We start from the raw sequence: 6,477 nt of genomic DNA, 5'->3' as shown, positions 1-6,477 counted from the left end.
TGTGTGTGAGTGTGTGTGTGTGTGTGTGTGAGAGTGTGTGTGTGTGTGTGTGAGAGAGAGAGTGTGAGAGAGAGAGAAAGCAATGTCTACTCACAGACAAACCCAAGAGAAGATCAGTAATCCAAAGCGAAATGAAGAACTTCACAGCGAGCGCTTTCATTCAACTGATCTGCAGCTAAGGATTGTGGGAAACGGAGGAAGTGCTCGTGACCTCGCCGCTTTAATCTGTGGAAAGCAGCAAGAAACATCTCTGATAAGTCCAACGGCACAACACACGCACACACAGACAGAACAAATACACACACACACACAGACAGAACAAACACACACACACACACACACACACAGAACAAAACACACACACACACACAGAACAAAACACACACACACCGCTTCATCCTGCCTTCAATCTGAGAACAACTTGATCTAATAAAATATGACTTTATCATTCAGTTTTACAGGAACAGGAGGCATATTATTCTTTCACATGATCATGTAAATGAACATTTCAGGAAAGGGTCAATGAGTCTGTAGTAATAAAAACACCACAATAATCCACAGCACTCCAGTCCATCAGTTAACATCTGGAGAAGACAGAAACAGAAACACATCCAGCATTCAGACGTTTTTAACTAAAATATGAGTCCATAATAACGCTTCCTCCAGTGAAAGAGTGCATCTCCTGTCGTCTCTCACATCAAAATCCAGCCACATATTAGTTTAGAGCTGCGTGACTGGGAGAAAAGTCACATGGGAAAGAACAAGATTTCAGCTGAAGGTGCTCTGATACTAGGCCTTCAAAAATATGGTGTTTTGATAGAAATATTGAGGCACACACACACTGAAAAATCACTTTGTGATATGTTTTTAGACAGGCTAATTGTCAGTCTGCCACTCTCACAAGGTAAAACAATGTAGACAATTAATGAGGAGAGCATGGGAAAGGAGTTAGCGGGTATTGGGAGAACATGAAATGTAAACATGAGATGTAATAATTAGTTTGGGGTAAAACTCAGACCCCAAGAGGTTCAGGAGGAAACTGAAAACAGAGCCGGACTTGAGCAGACTTGTCTTCAGTGGGTCCCTGATCTGGCTTTCTTTTTCCAACACTGGGACTAATCTCAAGGAGTTCATTCTTTGTATATAGATCCCACACTTTTTTGCCATTTGTTATTAACATAGGAACAAATGACTGGTTTTACTGCACTTCCTAATTTCCTTTGATTCCACAGAGCCCAGGTTCCCAACAAAAACAGATATTACAATTATTACCATCCTCTAGTTCCAGCAGTTTGTAAAAAATCATTACAAGTTTTCCTGAATTACACAATGACGGAAGAGAAGGAACAAACACATGATGATGATGATGAAGATGATGAAGATGGGAATCAAAGCTCCAGTGAATCACCTGAAGAAGAGTCACTCCGGAACTTTTACTGAGTAATTACCCAGATCTCTCACACACTTCCGAGATGAATGCTTATTTATTAATACAGCAACAGTCCCGCTGATGTGAGATGCAGTAAAATCAGGTTAACGCTGTCCAGAATGATTCATAATGTATAAACGTATGCGCATGAGTCAAATTCCGTTCTCAACATAACCCGTTTTTCTGGTTTCATAGAGGTTTGCTTATGCAAAGCACTTTTGTTTAGATTCATCGCTATTTCTGCTGGATAATGTTTTCCCCAGAGCCGCGCTGTTTCTGTCAGCAGGATAAGAGCTGTCACTATACTGTCTGCCTCGGCTTTACCTCCAGTTTACCACATTTAACTCTAACGACTTCAGCGCTTTACATTTCACTCTCGGATCCCGCTGGGGTTTATTTGCTCGACCCTGACAAATGAAACACTAACACATCTGAACCTGCCGAGCACTGAATAAACACAGTCACCTGAGGATGAGGATGCGCTGCCCGATGAAGATCCTCGGTTAATGAACTGAAGATCTGCTGTAATCTCCAGCCATGAGGACGGCGAAGGTGACAGCAGCGGCGCGTTTCATAATAAGAGTCCCGAGCGCAGGAGAGCCACGTGTCCGTCTGACGCTGAATCAGCGGCGGCGCGTTTCATAATAAGAGTCCCGAGCGCAGGAGAGCCACGTGTCCGTCTGACGCTGAATCAGCGGCGGCGCGTTTCATAATAAGAGTCCCGAGCGCAGGAGAGCCACGTGTCCGTCTGACGCTGAATCAGCGGCGGCGCGTTTCATAATAAGAGTCCCGAGCGCAGGAGAGCCACGTGTCCGTCTGACGCTGAATCAGCGGCGGCGCGTTTCATAATAAGAGTCCCGAGCGCAGGAGAGCCACGTGTCCGTCTGACGCTGAATCAGCGGCGGCGCGTTTCATAATAAGAGTCCCGAGCGCAGGAGAGCCACGTGTCCGTCTGACGCTGAATCAGCGGCGGCGCGTTTCATAATAAGAGTCCCGAGCGCAGGAGAGCCACGTGTCCGTCTGACGCTGAATCAGCGGCGGCGCGTTTCATAATAAGAGTCCCGAGCGCAGGAGAGCCACGTGTCCGTCTGACGCTGAATCAGCGGCGGCGCGTTTCATAATAAGAGTCCCGAGCGCAGGAGAGACACGTGTCAGTCTGACGCTGAATCAGCGGCGATGCGTTTCATAATAAGAGTCCCGAGCGCAGGAGAGACAGACACGTGTCAGTCTGACGCTGAATCAGCGGCGATGCGTTTCATAATAAGAGTCCTGAGCGCAGGAGAGTCACGTGTCAGTCTGACGCTGTTATTTATTTATTTAGTATTTTTATTAATGCCAAGGTACCAAAGATTAAAGTACATAAAATATTACCATTACATACAAAGAGGTGACATTACATGCAAAGCACCATTTATACATGTATAACAATAAATAAATAATACAAAATGAAAGCTTTAACAAAATAAATTAAAATGAAATAAATTAACTGTTTTAACAGCTTTAAGGTTGAAGATGAAATAGTTTAGATATACTGTTGAACCTCTTTCCATCCAATTCGATCCAAATTATCTGTGTGTGAGGACAATACCAGAAGATATGCATATCAGTTTCATTAGGGTCACCACAAAAAGAACAGCTTGTATCTATGTCTGATTTAAACCTTTTCAAAAACACTTTAGCTGGGTAAAATCTCTGTAGTAATTTGAATGAGATTACTCTAACCTTGTTAGTTGTTATATATTTCAAAGGCAGAGTCAATACCTTTTCCCAATCAATATGATCAACCACATTCTTCCAATAAGACACCATATATGGAGCTGTTACAAGCTCCTTTTGAAAGAGCGATTCTAATCTTATAGTTACTTGATGAAGGATGTGACAAAAAGCATAGTTTTCCTACTGGGATTTCAAATGGGTCTAAAGAAATAGGTAAAGTGCTGGAGGATCTAACAGAGTCCCTTAAAAGCATAACAGCTCCTTTAGGAATAGTGTCCATGACAATGGAGAATTCTTTGGGAGTTACTGGAAAATCGAATTTATATAAAAAACTTCTTCTTCTTCTGCCCTAAAAGCGTTCCGGTGTCAGAGACCGTTAATCGTAGAGATCTCAAACTCAAACCACTACTCACAGACCCCCACACTAATCTGTCAGCCACCATAATAAGTGCATTTGTGCTTTAGATCATGCGTCAGACATACATTTGCAGAAATTATTTGCATTTTAGTTCATAACTCAGGAACCATGAGAGCTAGAATAATTTATTTATTTATTTATTTTAAAGATTACAAAGGGGGTCACATCTGAATTTTTATTTTTTCTTCACACACACCCACACACAGATTTAATTGATTTCTTTCCCAAATTGCATTGACTGCTCTAAAATATGAGACACTAATGTTTCAGGAGTTTAGGACACATGCTTATTCAATAACTGTTTTATTTCCTATTTGGGTTTATGAAGATGCTTTATTTTTAAGAATTAAATTAAGATTTTTTTAAAGAATTAAACTGTTTTTTTTTTTTCAAGGCATTGTTAGATGCCCTTGTTTCCCATCATAGCTATGCAAAGATTTTTTTTCAATTCAAGTTTATTTGTACAGTGCTTTTCACGATACAAATCATTGCAAAGCAACTTTACAGCAAATTAAGTTTCTACAATATTTAGTGGTAGCTTATCAGTGGTGACTGTCAGTTCATATGGCAGAAATGTACGGGAAAATCCATTAAAGACGTAATCAAACAGACGATGAACACTATTAACAGCAATTATTATATGATGCAATCAAACTTATAGCAAAATATGGTAGTTTTATATGTTGTTTCAGGGTTGGCATCATCTGAGGTCCTCTGAGGGGTTGGCATCATCTCTTCTGAGGTGTTCTGGATCCAGACTGAAGCTTGTGTAAATCCTAGCAAAAACAGAGAAACAAATAGAGACATAATAAGCGTAGCTGCTGTTCCAACCAAGCAAAATTGATTTGTTTAACCCAAACTAAAGAATAATAATGTGCATTTGATCAGATATAACTGCAGTACAAGATTATGAGATGCATTATTTGAATGCTTGGCCAAAGAGATGAGTCTTTAATCTAGATTTAAACGGAGAGAGTGTGTCTGAACCCCGAACGTTATCAGGAAGGCTATTCCAGAGTTTGGGAGCCAAAGATTTGATTTATAAAACAGTATCATAGCTATTAAACTATTTCCTATGATTTTAAATCTGTATTTAACCTCAGAATGATCTCAAATGAGGTGCTAAAGTCTGATTTTGTGGTGGCTGTGCTTTAAAATTAAATGATTATGATATAGATATATAGTCTGACAGTAATCAGTGTTGAGCACCACTGTAAGGTAAACCCAGCCTTAAATGTTTTAAAATAATTTTTAAAATAAAACATTTGTTAGAAATTTAGAAAGGTATTTGAAAAGTAATCACACACTCTAAAAAATGCTGGGTTAAATATAACCCAATAGCTGGGTTTGTCCCTTTTTAACCCAGCGCTGGGTTATATTTAACCCAGCATTTTTTTAGAGTGCATGTAATTAGTTACATTAATAAAGTAATTGAAATAGTTACACTAGGCTACTTTTAATCTGTAACCTGTAACATTTCCAAAGTAACCTTCTAACACTGATAGGTAATATAAATAATGCAATTAGTGTGTTCACACTGGAAATTCCAAAAAGAAAACGTGCACTTTACCCGGATGATGCACCTAAATTACCAAACAAAGTGTGTAATGTTGAACACTTCATGCACTCAACTGTCGCAGCTTTAATTACGTATCAGACTCTGGTTATAAATGACAAAATAACCTTATAATTCATACACTACATACTTGAGTACATAAGTGGACATGAAGTGTGTATAGTGTGTCATTTGGGACACTCTTGAGTCATCTTTCACTATTTTGCATTTTCAGAAAAACCTACTTTTCTGAACTCCTGCTATGCCATTGATTTATTTGGCATGAAACTCTCACATCCCACATGACAAAAAGTTGTCAAAACATTTTGATTTTACAGATCTTTTACAAAGTTATATGCTAAATATACAGACTCTTATATGTGTCCCTGGAGCACAAAAGCAGTCTTAAGTCGCTGGGGTATATTTGTAGCAATAGCCAACAATACATTGTATGGGTCAAAATTATACATTTTTCTTTTATGCCAAAAATCATTAGGATATTAAGTAAAGATCATGTTCCATGAAGATATTTTGTTTATTTCCTACCGTAAATATATCAAAACTTAATTTTTGATCAGTAATATGCATTGCTAAGAACTTCATTTGGACAACTTTAAAGATGATTTTCTCAATATTTAGATTTTTCCCATATTTGAATCTTAAATAATTTCACCAGACTTTATAAGTTAGGACAGAAATAATTGCAGCTGCTTTAAATAATAACGTGTTTCTCCCATGAGAGAACACTTCATCTTCTCCAGCTAAAGTCTTCATCGTTTCAGATATACTCAGTATTTCAAATATCTTTAGACGTGTTTTCCCCGAACACACACACACACACACACACACACACACACTGACAAACGTCTGCCAGATTCCAGGAGGTCAAAGGCCAACATGTGCGGCCTATGAAGTGCACTCACTGACCAGCATCATGTGTAACACAATCTGCTGCACATCAGAAACGGTTTCACACAAGCAGACAGAATGACTGATGACTTCAGAAACTGATGTGTGCTTGCTTTTCTGCATGTGCTACACAAGTGTTTTCCATCTCTGCATTTAGAATATTTTGATAAACTAGCATGCATTTATGTATATGTATTTCCGTGTTGATGCAAACGCCGGTCAGACCATCAGTGCAGGTAAAGTGTGTCTGATATTTCGTCACATGTCGGTTGCCATGGGAGATAAAGTCCCGTCTGTCTCTCCAGCAAATCAGCGTTTTCATTTTCAGAGGAAATGAGCAGCTTTATTATGTGCTGCTTATGCAATCAAACTGTGTGTGTGTGTGTGTGTGTGTGTGAGGCGCACAGGCTCCAACCACTGACGCATCAGAGAAATACACCTCAATACAAA

General features: G+C 39.3%; 1 protein-coding gene across 1 annotated transcript in view; it reads right to left on the bottom strand.

Moving 5' to 3' along the window:
• slc11a2 (solute carrier family 11 member 2) overlaps nt 1–2,021 on the bottom strand; it is an 18,411-nt gene extending 16,390 nt beyond the window's left edge. Inside the window, exons 1-2 of the mRNA XM_016562446.1 lie at nt 1,895–2,021; nt 95–225 (exon numbers count right to left, since the gene is read on the bottom strand). The gene's annotated coding sequence lies outside the window, so the exon portion shown is untranslated. The remainder of the gene's footprint in view (nt 1–94; nt 226–1,894) is intronic.
• Nucleotides 2,022–6,477: the final 4,456 nt, after the last annotated feature.

Source organism: Sinocyclocheilus rhinocerous, unplaced genomic scaffold, assembly GCF_001515625.1.
Source record: "Sinocyclocheilus rhinocerous isolate Xijiao unplaced genomic scaffold, SAMN03320098_v1.1 scaffold1702, whole genome shotgun sequence".
Lineage (NCBI taxonomy): Eukaryota > Metazoa > Chordata > Actinopteri > Cypriniformes > Cyprinidae > Sinocyclocheilus > Sinocyclocheilus rhinocerous.
Note: the sequence above shows the minus strand (reverse complement) of the source record. Positions and strands in the feature narration are given on the sequence as shown.